The sequence below is a fragment of the Aquarana catesbeiana genome, linkage group LG02 (assembly GCF_042186555.1).
Source record: "Aquarana catesbeiana isolate 2022-GZ linkage group LG02, ASM4218655v1, whole genome shotgun sequence".
NCBI lineage: Eukaryota > Metazoa > Chordata > Amphibia > Anura > Ranidae > Aquarana > Aquarana catesbeiana.
In genome coordinates, this window is record NC_133325.1 from 119790250 (window position 1) to 119809862 (window position 19613).

The window sequence follows — 19613 nt, forward strand, 5'->3', positions numbered from 1 at the left end:
ACATCTGAAATGTTTTCGGAAGTAGTCCCTTTGACTTACAGACATCAGATGTACGAAACAGCATACAGTACATGTTTGTCTCATGTGCTTGTCTCTTGTGTGTGCAAACACATTCTCCTACATGTACAAGGTTAAGCAAAACAAATGCATGCAATTGATGCCTGTGTCAATAGGCCTTTAAAAAAGGAGTTTAGCTTGTACTGCGTTGACTTTAAAAAAATGGAAGTACCCCTAACAATAACATTCCCCCAGGTCATCATCTCTAAACAGCAGTAAGAGCCCATTCACACAGGGGCAACTTTGGATCCGACTTCAAGTCGCCCCAAGTCGCCCCTAGTCGCTTCAAGTCGCACTACATGAAAAATCAATGTAAGTGAATGGATCCGTCTTAATGCACAATACTGCAGTCGCTCCGACTTCAGAAAAGGTTCCTGTACTACTTCAATCCGACTAGAAGGCGACTTGTACCCATTGATTTCAATGGAAGTTGCCTCCAAGTCTAATCACTGTTCATACTGAGGCAACTTTACAGGAAGCAGAAAGGAAACAGAAAGTAATTTACTCCACTAAACAGCCAGCCCCCTTCTCACACAGAGGTGATAAGCTCTGATTGGCCACTTGTAAAGTTCCCTGTCCTCGAGGCGACTTCAAGTTGTGTTGTAAGTTGCCCCAAGTCATGCTGTGATTCATACTCAAGTCGTGTCCAAGTTGCCTCTCAAAGTCGTGCTGGAAGTCGTGTTGCCCTTGTGTGAATGGGCTCTAAGAGATGTTCTAAACCCAGAAATCAATACCAATGGTCTGTTGGTTACCACAGACCAGTAACTAGCAGGTTTGCTATAAGTTAAAAGCACTAGGCAAGAAGGGAAAGGAAGCCTCTGAACAGTTTTATATGTAATGTTCCAGTCTCAGGCTGCTCCCTCCCACCACCAAAAACAGAAAACAAATGGGGCAATGAAAGACAGAATACTTGCCAGACAAATGAGTTAAATAAACATATATACCCTGTTTCCCCGAAAATAAAACCTAGCGTGATTGTTGGTGATGGCTGTAATATAAGCCCTACCCCCCAAATAAGCCCTAGTTAAAGTCCTTGTAGGTCTTATTTTCAGGGTAGGGCTTATTTTCAGGGAAACAGGGTAGGGCTTATTTGGGGGGTAGGGCTTATATTGCAGCCATCACTGACAACCACGCTAGGTCTTATTTTCGGGGAAACAGGGTAGGTACAGTAGAAACCAATTTAAACTGCATTTTGGATGATACTTGAAAAATATCCTCAAGGTTCCGTAAATGTTCATTGTAATTGTCACTTGTGACCCAATTGAATTTAACAAGCTGAAAGTAATTTAGCAAATATTTCCTATATGTTTGCATGATTTCCACCTGTGTCTTCCTAGACACATCTGGCAAGGAGATTGCACTGTCATTCTTTACTGCCTAATTAAGGCTAATGACAGAGTTCAGGGACAATGCACTCAGAGTGACGTATCCTATGCGTAGGAAACTCTAAGAATAGAAGTGAAACATCAGATGTATTTATTGATTTTATTTTTAGGCAGTCAATAAAGAAGTGCAAAGTGTAGTAACTCATAGTAAGGTAGTCTGATATACATTTACAGTAGTGATAACAGTAAAACATACTGTAGTTTGTAGTTGGAGTACCCGTATATGGACCATTTTCAAGACTAAAACAACACTCGGATGATCTAGAAGATGCACTCAGGGGTGATGATGAGCACTTACAATCATCAGAAGTAAAATCTCTTAACCACTTGCCTACCGGGCACTTTTACACCCTTCCTGCCCAGGCCAATTTTCAGCTTTCAGCGCTGTCACACTTTGAATGACAATTGTGCGGTCATGCAAAACTCATAGTTGCCAACACTGAAAAAAAAATATGTGGGACACTTTTTTGGCTGTAGGCGGAGCCGTACAATAATTAGGGGGCGGGGCATTCGTTTGTAGGCGTGGCGAGAAATGGGCGTGGCTTACGTGAGAAGTTGGCGTGGTTATGTGAAAAGTGGGCGGGGCTTACGTGAAAGTGGACATGCCTTAAATGGGCGTGGCTCAAGAGGGTGTGGTTAGAGTCTGAGATGAATGAGGGATGGAGAGGGAAAGGGGGAGAAGGAAAGGGGGAGAGGGAAATGACGGGACAGCAGCCCCAGATCCTACACAATAGAAATATGTGTATTCTGGAAAGTTTAACAATCAGCAGATAAAGATACTCCAAACGCCTGGTGTTAACGCTTCAATCATCCCGGCACCATGGTTGTTATGGTGTCAGGATGATTGAAGCGCATTATTTCTGTTATTACATTGTAATATAAAAATTAAATCATTCAACTCACCATAATGCCGAATCAGTGGGATCCCTGAGCGTGTCACCTGCCACGTCGCCTGCCACCAGCAGAGTCTGTCCTTGCATCAGGTGCCCCCGGCAGAGTCTGTCCTTGCATCAGGTGCCCCCGGCAGAGTCTGTCCTTGCATCAGGTGCCCCCGGCAGAGTCTGTCCTTGCATCAGGTGCCCCCGCCAGAGTCTGTATAGACCCCCTCAGTGCAGACCCCCTCCATCAGTGCAGATCCCCTCCATCAGTGCAGACCCCCCCTCAGTGCAGCCCCCCCTCTATTATTGCAGCCCCCCCTCAGTGCAGCCCCCCCTCTATTAGTGCAGCCCCCCTCTATTAGTGCAGCCCCCCCTCAGTGCAGCCCCCCTCTATTAGTGCAGACCCCCTCTATTCGTGCAGACCCCCCCTCAGTGCAGCCCCCCCTCAGTTAGTGCAGCCCCCCTCAGTGCAGCCCCCCTCAGTTAGTGCAGCCCCCCCTCAGTTAGTGCAGCCCCCCCTCAATGCAACCCGGCCCCCGCTCAGTGCAGGAGCGGCCGGTGTTCTGCCGAGAAAGTTCCACTCGGCAATGGAGGACCCCCTGTACTGCGCAGGCGCAGCGCTTGGGCAGTACGGGGCTGGGAGCTTTTAGCAAGACACGGTGACGACGCCGTGTCTTCTGCTCGCTTCAGTGGAGAGGGGAGGGGCCGTGCAGCTAAAGAAGGCGCTTCATTGGCTGCACGGATCGAGCCCCCTTCCCCTCTCCACTGAACACTAGAGGAAGAGAGAGCGGCGGCGCCGGCCGCCATTTTGCTGGAGCCCGCTGCTCCAAAAACCAACATTCCCGATTTTCCTTATGGAAAATCCCGATTCGGGACACTCTCCAATCGGGACGAGGGTCCCAAAATCGGGATTGTCCCGGGAAAATCGGGACTGTTGGCAACTATGAAAACTGCATCCATATGACATTTTTATTATTTTTTTGAGACAGATAGAGCTTTCTTTTGCTGGTATTTAATCACCACTGGGTTTTTGTATTTTTTGCTAAACAAACAAAAAACTGAAACTTTTGAAAAAAACATTTTTTTTTCTTAATCTCTGTTATAAAATTTTGTAAATAAGCAATTTTTTCCTTCACTGACGTGCGCTGATGAGGCGGCACTGATGGGCACTGATAGGCGGCACAGATAAGTTGGTACTGATGGGCACTGATGAGGCGACACTGATGAGCACTGATAGGCGGCACTGATGGGCACTGTAAGGTGGCACTAATGGGGCAGCACTGATGAGGCTGCACTGATATTCAACACAGATAGGCGGCACTGACAGGCATCACTGATCTGCACTGATTGGCAGCACTGGTGGGCACAGATTGGCAGCACTGGTGGATTTCTCAATAAAGTGCAAAGTTCTAGAAAGTAAATCTGAAATATATAAAAATAAAAAAATATAAAACTATATAAATATATAAAAATAAAAAATTCATTAACAATAAATACCAGTGATAATCCCCACATCAGATGATAATATCAAGTGGCGTGCTAAATAGCTAAAGGGACTAATTTAATAAATAAAAAGTACCCCCATGTGAGTCCAAAGAAAACGCTGCAAGCAAGTGAATATCAAAAATTAATGTGTAAAAAATAAAATAAGAATGGAAAAAATAAAGTAAAAAATTGTAAAAGCTTGACACTGAGTAGTATAAAAAAATTCCAACTAGATGTGCCTGTGTATATGACTATACACTGAAAAAATATATAGTCTGTGAGTAATATCCATACATAAGATCAAAAATAATAATAATGACTCTTCAGTGTTCCCCGCCTTCCTCCGCAACTCCCACTTGTGCCCGCACTCACCGGAGCGCCTAACCCCTGCAGGGGTAACAGACGTGTTAGCTGAGATCCAGCAGCGGTGTCCCCTTATGGTGGATAGCCCTTCGGGTGGGTGCCGTAATCTTCTCCCTCTCCATGGAAGTCTTTCTAGGAATCCCTAGCGGAAGACATTCACATAGATACAGGAAAGATGAGCTTCATAGCCTGAATCCGTAGGTAAAAAGAATTTATTGCATAACTCATTAAAACAAAGGAGCTCCAATGCTCCGCTAACCAACTGTAACCGACTTCCGTATCATCAGCGTGGTAACGGCGTGCGTTCCACAGCCGGCCTGGCAAAAACCAGAAGATCGGAGAGAACCGAAATGACGTATTGCGTACCACGTATGCCCCGCGAGGCAGTTTTTGCCAGGCCGGCTGTGGAAAGCACGCCGTTACCACTCTGATGACATGGAAGTCGGTTACAGTTGGTTAGCGGAGCATTGGATCCCCTTTGTTTTAATGAATTATGCAATAAATTCTTTTTACCTATGGATTCACGCTATGAGGCTCATCTTTCCTGTATCTATGTGGATGTCTGACGCTGGGGATTCCTAGAAAGACTTCCGTGGAGAGGGGGAAGATTACGGCACCCACCCGAAGGGCTATCCACCATAAGGGGACACCGCTGCTGGATCTCAGCTAACACGCCTGTTACCCCTGCAGGGGTTAGGCGCTCTGGTGAGTGCGGGCACAAGTGGGAGTTGCGGATGAAGGCGGGGAACACTGAAGAGTCATTATTATTATTTTTGATCTTATGTATGGATATTACTCACAGACTATATAGTTTTTCAGTGTATAGTCATATACACGGGCACATCTAGTTGGACTTTTTTATACTACTCAGTGTCAATCTTTTACAATTTTTTACTTTATTTTTCCATTTTTATTTTATTTTTTACACATTAATTTTTGATATTCACTTGCTTGCAGCATTTTCTTTGGACTCACATGGGGGTACTTTTTATTTATTAAATTAGCCCCTTTAGCTATTTAGCACGCCACTTGATATTATCATCTGATGTGGTATTTATTGTTCATGAATTTTTTATTTTTATATAATTATATATTTTTATATTTTTATTATTTTTATATATTTCAGATTTACTTTCTAGCACTTTGCACTTTATTGAGAGTTGTTTAGATTTAATAACACAGAGGGTTCACTTTTTATTTATTTTTTATTTATATATTTTTTATCACTTTCGAACAGCGCCAATTCCCCTGAAATATATTTTCTTTGTCCTTTGAACCTCACTGAGGTGATGTTCTTTGTTAGGGGGGCTGCAGTTTTTTCTTCTCCTAAGCGCGGAAATTTGGTGTTTTATGTTTGCCTAGCAGCAAAAGGGTCGTGGTTCAAATTCCAACCATGACACTACCTGCCTAGAGTTTGCATGTTCTCCTTGTGCCTGCGTGGGTTTCCTCCCACACTCTAAAGACGTGCTGGTAGGTAAATTGGCCCAGAATGTGATTTGGGGACCTTAGATTGTAAGCTCCTTGAGGGCAGGGCCTGATGTGAATGTACAATGTATATGTAAAGCACTGAGTAAATTGACACGCTATATAAGTACCTGAAATAAAATAATAAATACTGCATATGCAGGATTTTACTGTTGTGGGTTTACTAACACTTTAATTAAAAGAGCAAAGATAATAAAATATTTAAAAATTATTAAATGAAAATAGACATATTTTTGCATATTTCTAGTCTATTATAAAAAGAGTAGCACTTTAGTTAACACAGTGTGCAAACAAAAAATCCTTACATGGCCTTAAAAAAAATTTCAATGATTAAAGTGGATGTAAACCCAAATTTTTTTTTTTTTAATCATACTGTAGAGTATAAGATTTCCTATCATTTAAGCCCAGTCTTGCCACAAAGAGTTACTCCATCTCTGAGCAATCCTCTTTTATTGTTCAGTGAGATAAATCTTGACAAACTGAAAAACTTTGTCAAATCCTCCCCCTTGCTTGAGTGACAGGTGATTTACATATCTCGTGCACTAGCCAAAAACAGGCATTTTTTAATTCCCACCCCCACTCCTTTCTTCAGCAGCTCTGCAAGGATTGGCTGTTCCACACCTCAGCGTGATTTGGCATGCTGAAGTCATGTGGTTACTTTCCTGTCTTTTCACTGGATGTTAGAGATCATAGCAGAAGTTTAGTGTAAGAAATACACAGGAGAAAATGCATATTGACAAGGGGAGTGTAGAGGTGGGCGGGGAGTCTACTGACATCACGACTCCACCCACCGAGCTCCAGACAACAGACCCACCCACAGAATATGCAATTTTTCGGGTCTCATAACAGACAGAGGGGAGACATTTGACAGGTAAAGATACATGCAGGAGGCATGTATATCCTTATAGATAACCCCTATGGCAGTAGTTTAGAAAGGATGACATTGGGTTTACATCCACTTTAAGTTATGAAAATGAATGATTTATTGTCAATTCAACTGATGCATGCTGACACTGCTAAACTTGGCCTGACAATTTAGCAAAACCTTTGCAAACATACTTAAATAGATGAGACATAAAATAAGAACTGGGTGATAAATATCCAAAAGGACTCCACTCCTAAAACTCCAAAATCACATAAATATAAATAACAAGGGAATTGCACACCAATAGATATATGCAATATTTTAATTGCCTACACTCACAGAAAGAGTGATCACACACATAAAGAAAATGGTAAAATACAATAAATGTATACAGGCTCATATAATATTATAGCTGAAGTAATCATGCAGTGTCATCGGAGTCATATAACAAGATATAAACACAAAGTGAGGTCCCAGCCAACACCAAACACGGTATATGGCAGCACATAGGCACCACAGGTAAGGTATGTTGTTTAGGTTTGAACTTTAGAAGAGAGTCCTTAGTAACGTACCCTGCTATATTAGTAGCTACAGTATCTCACAAAAGTGTGTACACCCCTCACATTTTTGTAAATAATTTTTTATATCTTTTCATGTGACAACACTGAAGAAATGACATTTTGCTACAATGTAAAGTAGTGAGTGTACAGCTTGTATAACAGTGTAAATGTGCTGTCCCCTCAAAATAACTCACACAGCCATTAATGTCTAAACCGCTGGCAACAAAAGTAAGCACACCCCTAAGTGAAAATGTCCAAATTGGGCCCAAAGTGTCAATATTTTGTGTGGCCACCATTATTTTCCAGCACTCCCTTAACCCTCTAGAGCATGGAGTTCACCAGAGCTTCACAGGTTGCCACTGCTCCATGATGACATCACAAAGCTGGTGGATATTAGAGACCTTGCGCTCCTCCACCTTCCGTTTGAGGATGCCCCACAGATGCTCATTAGGGTTTAGGTCTGGAGACATGCTTGGCCAGTCCATCACCTTTACCCTTAGCTTTTTTAGCAAGGCAGTGGTGGTCTTGGATGTGTGTTTGGGGTTGTTATCATGTTGGAATACTGCCCTGTGGCCCAGTCTCTGAAGTGAGGGGATCATGCTCTGCTTCAGTATGTCACAGTACATGTTGGCATTCATGGTTTCCTCAATGAACTGTAGCACCCCAGTGCCGGCAGCACTCATGCAGCCCCAGACCATGACATTCCCACCACCATGCTTGACTGTAGGCAAGACACTCTTGTCTTTGTACTCCTCACCTGGTTGCCGCCACACACGCTTGACACCATCTGAACCAAATAAGTTTATCTAGGTCTCATCAGACCACAGGGCATGGTTCCAGTAATCCATGTCTTTAGTCTGCTTGTCTTCAGCAAACTGTTTGTGGGATTTCTTGTGCATCATCTTTAGAAGAGGCTTCCTTCTGGGACGACAGCCATGCAGACTAATTTGATGCATTGTACGGCGTATGGTCTGAGCACTGGGTGACTGACCCCCTACCCCTTCAAACTCTGCAGCAATGCTGGCAGCACTCATACGTCTATTTCCCAAAGACAACCTCTGGATATGACGCTGAGCACATGCACTCAACTTCTTTGGTCGACCATGGCGAGGCCTGTCCTATGTGGAACCTGTCCTGTTAAACCGCTGTATGGTTTTGGCCACCATGCTGCAGCTCAGTTTCAGAGTCTTGGCAATCTTCTTATAGCCTAGGCCATCTTTATGTAGAGTAACAATTCTTTTTTTCAGATCCTCGGAGAGTTCTTTGCAATGAGGTGCCATGTTGAACTTCCAGTGACCAGTATGAGAAAGTGAGAGCGCTAACTCCAAATTTACACACCTGCTCCCCATTCACACCTGAGACCCTATAACACTAACGACAACACTGTAACCTCTCACAGATTCTGTTGTTGAGCGCAGGAACGAGCCCTGCTGTGAAATATTAGAGCACATATTGTAATTACATGCCCCCTGTTAAACAGGGGCAGAAAAATTGGGCCTTAGGCACTGGTGGTGGTGCCACAACACTGCAACCCCTCACAGATACCCTAGTTGAGCGCAAGAACGAGCCCTGCTTTGAAATATTACAGCAAAAATTGTAATTACATGCCCCTGTTCAAACGGGGCAGAAAAATTGGGCCTTAGGCACTGGTGGTGGTGCCACAACACTGCAACCCCTCACAGATAAGCTAGTTGAGCGCAAGAATGAGCCCTGCTGCGAAATATCACAGAAAAAATTATAATTATACACCCCTGTTAACCACTTCAGCCTCGGAGGGATTTACCCCCTTCCTGACCAGAGTACTTTAAGTACTTTATGCGATTCGGCACTGCGTCACTTTAACTGACAATTGCGCGGTCGTGCGATGTGGCTCCGAAACAAAATTGATGTCCTTTTTTTCCCACAAATAGATTTTTCTTTTGGTGGTATTTGATCACCTCTGCGATTTTTATTTTTTGCGCTATAAACAAAATAAGAGCGACAATTTTGAAAAAAACGCATTATTTTTTTACTTTTTGCTATAATAAATATCCCCAAAAAATATATTAAAAAACATTTTTTTTCCTCAGTTCAGGCCGATACATATTCTTCTACGTATTTTTGGTAAAAAAAAAATCGCAATAAGCATTTATTGATTGGTTTGCGCAAAAGTTATAGCGTTTACAAAATAGGTGATAGTTTTATGGCATTTTTATTAATAATTTTTTTTTTACTAGTTTTGGCGGCGATCAGCGATTTTTATTGTGACTGCGACATTATGGCGGACACATCGGACATTTTTGACACATTTTTGGGACCATTGTCATTTATACAGCAATCAGTGCTATAAAAATACACTGATTCCTGTGTAAATGACACTGGCAGTGAAGGGGTTAACCACTAGGGGCGGGGAGGGGTTAAGTGTGTCCTAGGGGAGTGATTCTAACTGTCAGGGGGATGGGCTGTGTGTGCGACGTCACTGATCTCTGCTCCTGATGACAGGGAGCAGAGATCGAGTGACACTGTCACTAGGCAGAACGGGGAGATGCTGTTTACAACACAGAGATCGCAGCAGGCGGCGCACGTGCGCGCACACGGCGGCAAATTCAAAGTAACGCACGGGTACGTTACTTTGCGCAGCCGTGCCATTCTGCCAACGTAAATGTACAGGAGCCGGTCTGGAACCGGTTAAGCAGGGGCAGAAAAATTGGGCCTTAGGCACTTGTGGTGGTGCCCTGAAACAAAAATGTTCTTAGAAGCTATCAACATGAACATTGAGGAGGAATAGGATAGTCAATCAGCATAACAGGATAGTCACTCAGCATAGGCAATCTTCAAGGGATCTCACATTCATAGAAAAATTAATCTGTTACATCAGCATCAGGTGCTTGGTAGCTGGTGATCCAAGACTAATCGATTTTTATGAAGGTGAGTCGATCAACTGAGTATATGGACAGGCCCATCTGTGATCGGTTACAAAGCCTCCAGCAGCACTGAATGTGCTTTCAGAAAGAATGCTGGATGCAGGACAGGCCATTAGCTCAATTGCATATTGTGCAAGCTCTAGCCAGTGATCCATCCTCAAGACCCAGTAACCCAGTGGATTTTCGGTTGGAAAGGTTTCCAAGTCTGATCTTGCCCCTAGGTATTCCTGCACCATGTAAATCACACGCTGGCGATGGTTGCTGGAACCGATCAGACCTTGGGGCTGCGGACTAAAGAATTGTCTGAACGCATTGGTCAGACGGCCACCTTCTCCACTGCTCCTTCTGTGACTGACCGAAGCCTCAGCAACAGGTTGTCCAGGAGGACCAGGAAATTGTAACCTCCCAGGCTCTGGAAACGCATTGCACAAACCTTTCTGCAAGGCCTCCCGAAGATGTTTCATCCTCTGCTCCCTCTGGGAAGGCTAGATAAGTTCCGCAACCTTACCCTTGTAACGTGGATCAAGAAGGGTTGCCAGCCAGTAATGATCCCTCTCCTTGATACAACAAATCCGAGGGTCCTTTCGGAGGCTTTGCAGGATCAGGGAGGCTATGCAGTGAAGGTTTGCTGAGGCATTCGATCCGGAGTCCTCTGGGTCCCTAAGGATGACATGATCCACAGCCACCTCCTCCCAGCCACGTACAGGTCCATGGGTTTCTGGGGAATGAAAACGATCCCTTGAAGACTGCTGCTGAGTGCTAGGCTCCACCTCCATGCTGATGCAATCCTCCTCCTCTTCCTGTGTGATCGGCGGGCCCGCAGGAATACTGTCTGGATAAAGGGGGCCTTGAGAGGTAAGGAAGTCCTCCTCTTCCTCCCTCTGTTCTGCCTCAAGTGCCCTGGCCATTATTCCACGAAGCGTGTGCTCCAACAGGAAGACAAGAGGGACAGTATCACTGATGCATGCACTGTCACTGCTCACCATTCTCATGGCCTTCTCAAATGGTGACAGGACAGTGCATGCATCCTTGATCAGTAGCCACGGCGTGGCGAAAAAAGCCAAGCTCCCCTGACCCTGTCCTGGTGCCATACTCACACAGGTACTCATTGATGTCCCTCTGCTGCATGTGCAGCCGCTGCAGCATTGCCAACGTTGAGTTCCACCTGGTGGGCATGTCACAAATGAGGTGGTTCTTGGGCAGGTTGCTTTCCTTTTGAAGGTCAGCCAGCCGAGCACTGGCATTATATGACCAGTGAAAATGCCCACAGACTTTCCTGGCCTGCCTCAGGAGATCCTGTAAGCCCGGGTACCTGTACAAGAACCACTGCACCACCAAATTAAGGATGTGATCCAAACAGGGAACATTGGTCAAGTGTCCCTGTCGGAGGGCGGAGAGGAGGTTGGTGCAATTGTCGCCAACCCCCATTCCTGGCTGAAGCTGGCGTGGCATCAACCACCTCTGAGTCTGCCCTGCAGAGCTGACAGAATCTCTGCCCCAGTGTGGCTCCTGTCCCCTAAGCAGACCAACTCAAGCACCGCATGGCATCTTTTTGCCTGAGTTCTTGCCTAGCCCCTTGAACGCCTATGGAGCACCGCTGGTTCCAAGGACAAATCTGCAGAGAAAGAGGCCATAAAGGAAGAAGAAGAGGAGGGGGTGGAGGAGAGAGGTGTGGCAGAATCACCACTACTAGCATTTTGGAGGCGTGGTGGTGGAACAAGCTCCAACAATACTCCAACAATACTGCATCCTGTCCTGCATCCTTCCCAGCTGCCAGCAGAGTTACCCAGTGTGCAGTGAAAGAAAGGTAATATCCCTGTTTACGCCTGCTGGACCGTGAGTCAGCGTTAATATGCACCTTACCACTGACCGCCCTGTCCAACGAGGCCAAGACATTGCCTTCCACATTCTGGTAGAGAGTCGGAATGGCCTTCCGTGAAAAGAAATGGCGTTTGGGAACCTGCCACTGAGATACCGCACATTCCACACGAAAGGAGGCAGAGTCTACCAGCTGAAAAGGCAGCAGTTGGAGTGCTAGCATTTTAGCCAAGCTAGCATTCAGCTGCTGAGCATGTGGATGGCTGGGACCGAATTTCTTTCGACAGTTTAGCAACTGAGGTAGGGAAATTTGCCTGCTACAATCGGATGTTGGTGTAGCGATAGCAGATTGCCCGCAAGTACTTGGCACACCTAATTCTACACCTTTATTCCTCTCAGTGCAGGTTTCTGAGAGGACTGAAGGTATAGTGGGGTTGGAGATCCCAGGAGAGGTCCACATTGTTTTTTGGCGTGGGTCTTTTATGCATGGGAGGTCGACATATGTCTGGTCAAGCATGTGGTGCCCAAGCAGCTGCTGTTTTGGCCACACTTGATACGCTTCAGACATATGTTGCAAACAGCAACGGTGCGATCTGCTGCACACGTATCAAAAAAGTCTCACACCAAAGAATTTTTCAAAATATGTGGGGAGTCAGCAGCGCCATGCACATGCGGAGCTCTGCAGTGTGATTCAGTCAGGTGGCTGCCCTTAATCTGACCCCTGGAGGGCATCCTGCCTCGTTGGAGATGTGCCTCCTCCTCTTCCTCCTTCTCCTCTCTTCTATCATGCACCCATGTAGAGTCAGTGACCTCATCATACCCCCCTCCTCGTCCTGACAGTATGCTGCAGCTGGGGGAACATGACTGCCAGTTCCTTGTCCTTCTTGGGTACCCCCTCTCTCTGGGCTCACGTTACTGCCTTCCTCAACCTGGGTACCATCATCGGAGCCTTCAAAACGCTGCACATCCTCCTGCAGCATGTATCCGACACTGTGGTTGAACAGTTTGGGGGACACCTCCTCCGTGCATGATGGTGGGCCTAGAGAAGGAGTGACTGATGCCATTGAGCTGATGGAATAGGCCGCTTTGGCAGCTGCATTGGCAGGCAAACTACTCTGAGCCTGGGTGACAAAGGATGAGGAGGATGAGGACGGCTTAGTTGTCCATTCTACCAACTCTTCTGCATGTTGTGGATCAACATGGCCAGCTGCCGAAAAGAAGGACAAGCGTGCCCCACGGCCATGTGCTGAGGATGCACCGTGTCCACAACCAGCACTGTTGGCTGTAGACACAGAGCCTGCTTGCCCTCTTTTAGTGGCCTGTGAGCGCCTGCCTCTCCTTGGTGGCCTTCCAGACATGCTGTAAAATTTTATTAGCAAAACACCGCCTGAAGTTTACTAGAAAAAGTACACCAGGAATGACCTGCAGTCAGATATAGGCTTGGCTAGACTAGAATGCAGTGGATATATATATGTAAGAGACTGTATATATATTTAATGCACTGCAGATCACTGAATCACCTGCCTGCCTGCCTGAAAGTATATTTGAAAACGTACACCAGGAATGTCCTGCAGTCAGATATAGGCTTGGCTAGACTGGAATGCAGTGGATATATATATGTAGGAGACTGTATATATATTTAATGCACTGCAGATCACTGAATCACCTGCCTGCCTGCCTGAAAGTGTATTTGAAAACATACACCAGGAATGGCCTGCAGTCAGATATAGGCTTGACTAGACTAGAATGCAGTGGATATATATGTAGGAGACTGTATATATATTTTATGCACTGCAGATCACTGAATCACCTGCCTGCCTGAAAGTATATTTGAAAACGTACACCAGGAATGGCCTGCAGTCAGATATAGGCATGGCTAGACTAGAATGCAGTGGATATATATATATATATATATATATATATATATGTAGGAGACTGTATATATATTTTATGCACTGCAGCTCCCTGAATCACCTGCCTGCCTGAAGTATATTAGAAACAGTACACCAGGAACGGCCTGCAGTCAGATGTAGCTAAACTGGATACAGTGTGTATATATATATATATATATATATATATATATATATATATATATATATACAAGCCTGGATGTATATATATACTGAATACACTGCAGCTAACTGAATCGCCTGCCTGCTCAATCTAAATGAAATGACACTCTCTCGGTCAACACCAGCAACACACTACACAGGGTCGACGTGCAGGCGGCCTTATATAGTGTGGAGCGTGGATTTAACCCCCTGAGCCATAATTGGCCATAGGTACCCTGCCCTTGGCCAATTATGGCTCTCTTTGCTGACGGCGCTGTGATTGGCATGCATGCGGGCCATAGTGTATGCTTGGCAAATCATCAGACAGCAATGCACTGCGATGTCACAGTGAATTATGGGGCGTGACGCGCCACTCGAATTTGGCGCGAACGCCCCATAATGTTTGTATTTTAATGAATGCTTGAACAGCCAATGATCGAGTCGAATTCATGTTCGACCCAAACATAAAGCTCATCCCTAAGTATAACTAAAGGCAAAACTTATTTTTTTAGTTTTGGATAGAGTGGAGAGAGATTAGAACTCCTGTCCGTTTTTATTGCGGTCTGTGCCCTCATTAGGGAGATTCACCCTCTCTATTGGTCCTGTGTATATGTAAATAACAACGCCACATTGCTTACATTATACTTTATTCTGTTTATTGACCCTTCAACTGCTGCTTATGAAACCTTCTGCATATCCCATGTGCTGCTTTGTCTTGTGAAAACCAATAACTATATTGAAAAAATATATTGAAAAAAAAACATGTTTTATGTGCATGGCTAGGAACATTATATATATATATATATATATATATATATATATATATATATATATATATATATATATATATATATAGTATATGCAGCTGTGGGCAAATTTGTTCCCACAATTTTTTCCTCTGAAGACACTTAATAAAACAAATGAAGATGGCATGGACAAAAATGATGAGACCTTTAGGATAATCCTGTATTTTGTTTAACAACCTTTCAAGGCAATCACTGCAATTGAGTGATTTCAGTAGCTTTCAATGAGACTTCTGCACCTGTCAACAGGTAGTTTTGGCCCACATTGCTTAAACAAACATTTCCAGCTGTCTCAGGTTTGAAAGGATCCTTCACCAGACTGCTCTTTCCATAGATGTTCCATAGAGGCTTATGGAAAGCCGCTTTAGAACAGCTCAGTGTTTTGTTCTTAGCCATTTATAGGTGCTTTTAGCTGGGTGTTTTGGGTCATTACCCTGTTACATAGTTACATAGTAGGTGAGGTTGAAAAAAGACACAAGTCCATCAAGTTCAACCTATGTGTGTGATTATATGTCAGTATTATATTGTATATCCCTGTATGTTGCGGTTTTCCAGGTGCTTATCTAATAGTTTCCTGAAACTATCGATGCCTCCCGCTGAGACCACTGCCTGTGAAATGAATTCCACATCCTTGCCGCTCTCACAGTAAAGAACCCTCTACGTAGTTTAAGGTTAAACCTCTTTTCTCCTAATTTTAATGTTGGAGGACCCATGATCTGCAACTGAGACAGACAATGAACAGCAAATTTTGTTCTAAAATTCCTTAATAGTCTTGAGTCCTATACAGATTCATTGACAGTTCATAAATACTGTGAACCGAGCCTCCTCTATGTTTCACGGTAGGTATGGTGTTCTTTTCTTTCAAAGTTTCATTTTTTTAATGAATATAGAGCTGATGTGACTTACCAGCAAGTTCTGGTTTTGTCTTTATGTCATTATGCATTTTAGTCTTTTTTTAATAGTTTTCATGGGTTATCTTTCAACAGTGGGATCCTTCTGGGTTTTATTCCTTTAAGCTCACTGCCCCTCCAAAAGTGGCACTTTACCTTTGACATGCTGTTCTATCATTTTCTTTCTGTTTTCTCGGACCACTCTTTCCTTTGCTTTCTCTGGTCCATGTTCAGTGTGCTGAACACAATAATCCTAAAGGATAGGTTCACCTTTCGTAAGATGTTATGTTACACCCATATTCAGGGTGTAACATGTAACATGTTATGAACGTACCAGCCCCTGCAGCTTCCTGATTCCCCGATCTGACTGCTAGTGGGGATCTTCTCCCCCCCCACCAACAGTCACAATTTAAAAAAAAACCTGGCCAAGCATGTCACTCATTCACAGAGTCCTGTAAAAGGAAGACGACAAGGTCTGGCAGCCCTTGCGGCTGTGGCCTTGTAGTTTTTCAATGAACGACCACAGCGCTGCGGTGCGCCGTGGTAGTTAATTCTCTCTTCCTGTCAGATTGGATCTACTTCTTCTACTAGAAGTACGGGCCATGCGATCTGCTGATCACTGGTGCAATGCTTTACAGGCTCCAAAATAAATAATAATAAATGCACATTTCTTTACCTGCAAAAAAATTAGCATTTATTTATTTTTTTTAAAAAGTGAACTTATCCTTTAGCCCTTGTTCACATTGCCACAGCTTCAAAGTCACGTGGCTATCGCATGACTTTGAATCTGACATCCCTGCGCGACTTTATCGTGGCTTGCATACAATGTCTTTAACATCAAAAGTAGTTCAGGAACCTTTTTCTAAGTCGGAGCGACTTGAGTCACACCGATTAGAACGATTCATTGCCATTAATAGAGCGTGACTTGTCATGCAAATTTGAACTCTCAAGTCGCATGACAAGTGGCGGCAATGTGAACCGGGGCTTAAACAGTCTACTGACTGGAATGGTACCAGCTGATTGGAGAAAAGCCAATGTAGCGCCAATATTTAAAAAGGGCCCAAAATACATCCCTGGGAATTACAGACCAGTTAGCCTAACATCAATAGTATGTAAACTCTTGGAGGGGATGATAAGGGACTATATACAAGATTTTAGTAATAAGAACAGTATCATTAGCAGTAATCAGCATGCATTCATGAAGAATCGTTCTTGCCAAAACAATCTATTAACCTTCTATGAGGAGGTGAGTTTCCATCTAGATAAAGGAAGGCCCATAGATGTGGTGTATCTGGATTTTGCAAAAGCATTTGACACAGTTCCCCATAAACGTTTACTGTACAAAATAAGGTCCGTTGGCATGGACCATAGGGTGAGTACATGGATTGAAAACTGGCTACAAGTGCGAGTTCAGAGGGTGGTGATAAATGGGGAGTACTCAGAATGGTCAGGGGTGGGTAGTGGGGTTCCCCAGGGTTCTGTGCTGGGAGTAATCCTATTTAATTTGTTCATAAACGATCTGGAGGATGGGATAAGCAGTTCAATCTCTGTATTTGCAGACGATACTAAGCTAAGCAGGGCAATAACTTCTCCGCAGGATGTGGAAACCTTGAAAAAAGACCTGAACAAATTAATCGACGAAACATCCGGCTCACGTCCAACCAGTGACTCATTTCCTGTTTCCGTGGAACGCACGCTGCAAGCGGCGATCGCTGAAGTATTCTGATATGCCTGATTGCAACCGGGGATTCTGTGATTAGCGCTGTGATGCGCAAGTGATTTCCCAGCTCTACAATATTTCACCATATTGCCTTTCTCTTTCTTTTGGGGGTCAACATCCGCAAGTATATGATTTATCTGCATGAACTTCTATATCACCTCCTATATTAGAGGCATCACTGCACAACATCCATGGTGATTGATTGACAGCGCATGCTGAAGAGATACTGTCTGCTTCTAGTGAGACTGCTAATGAGAGCCCTGTCTAGTAGCCCAGCTGGTATTTATTTAGGACTATCTATTAGCACTATATCAACTCTGTTAGCACATAAAATATATTTACTATTTCACTAGCAATTGGGTAATACCGATTGCGGATCTATTGTAATTTGCACTTTATGTATGAGGTTTATGGGGAACTAGTAGTCTATTTGTGTATTGCAACCAAAGTACATTAATATTCACTACCCATGTCATTTATGGATTTAAGCATATCAGTACTGCACAGAGCACTTTATATTTAGGTTATTCATGGTATAGCACATCTTTTACCAGCAAAAATATGAATGCAATCTATACACTGGGGGGAGAACCTCTGGGGAATCTAGGATGGAAAAGGACCTGGGGTCCTAGTAGATGATAGGCTCAGCAATGGCATGCAATGCTAAGCTGCTGCTAACAAAGCAAACTATATTGGCATGCATTAAAAAGGGGATCAACTCCAGAGATAAAACGATAATTCTCCCACTCTACAAGGCTCTGGTCCGGCCGCACCTGGAGTATGCTGTCCAGTTCTGGGCACCAGTCCTCATGAAGGATGTACTGGAAATGGAGCTAGTACAAAGAAGGGCAACAAAGCTAATAAAGGGTCTGGAGGATCTTAGTTATGAGGAAAGGTTGTGAGCACTGAACTTATTCTCTCTGGAGAAGAGACGCTTGAGAGGGGATATGATTTCAATTTACAAATACCGTACTGGTGACCCCACAATAGGGATAAAACTTTTTCGCAGAAGAGAATTTAACAAGACTTGTGGCCACTCATTAAAATTAGAAGAAAAGAGGTTTAACCTTAAACTACATAGAGGGTTCTTTACTGTAAGAGCGGCAAGGATGTGGAATTCCCTTCCACAGGCGGTGGTCTCAGCGGGGAGCATTGATAGCTTCAAGAAACTATTAGATAAGCACCTGAATGACCACAACATACAGGGATATATAATGTAATACTGACACATAATCACACACATAGGTTGGACTTGATGGACTTGTGTCTTTTTTCAACCTCACCTACTATGTAACTATGTAACTATGCAACAGTGAGTTTAAGTGACTACTTTTCTCTATTTAAATAGACTGACTGACTGACTGATTGAAGACATGTGTGATACTTCTTACAGAAATAGTTTGAAAATCACTATGGTCTAATTATTTTTAGTCTTTTCTAGGGGTACAAACAAATCTGTCCAGGCCATTTTAGAATATCTTTGTAGGATAAACAATATTTTATCTATTTACTACATGACATTCCAAAGTCATGCATGTATCAAAATTTATGACTTGGCTTGCAGTCACCTGTGTTTTGCCCTGCATAGAGTAAATTCCACTAATTCAGGTCTATTTTGTAGAGTTGAGCTGATTTGTCTTTTTGTTTTTTGTTTTTTTTATTGTTTGGTTCCTTTTGTTTTTGATTGGTGTGCCTTATAAACATGAACATTATAAAGTATAGCAAAGATTCTAAATTGTCAGGATGCTAAGCGTGTTTCTGTACAGCAGCACAGTTTACTAAGAAACACAATACAGGCTTATTCTGTGTCCTGAACAGTCTTGCTACATCATTCTGATCATGGGATGGAAGGCACTGTACCCACAGGGAAGATTTAGCATTATTCTATTTTTAGTAAACATGAAAGATTAATGTTTAGATGTGGCTTCCTCTAAATGAATTCATCAAGTTGTTTAACAGTTTACTGCACACACATGCTGAGTGTCCCCTTCTTACAGTCACTGTTGCATTATGTTCACATAATTGCTTGGTGAGTGCTGCATATATATATAACTTTTTTTTTTACATAAATCAGAGAAAGATACTGTATGTAGGGCTTAGTGCAATCACAACAGACACTGGCCCCGTCACTTATGTGTGTAGATTTCAGCTTTTGATCCATGCTATCACCAGGCTTTTTTTCAGCAAAAGGTATGGATACTGAAAGCATGTAAAGAGTAGCAAAAGCACTACCTGTTGGTTCAAAATGAGAGTGTGAAATAATGATATGCAATATTTAATATTATCTAAGAACTGCAGTGAAAAACAATTTTGACCACTGCACAACGGGTTATGTCAGCAGACTGAATGG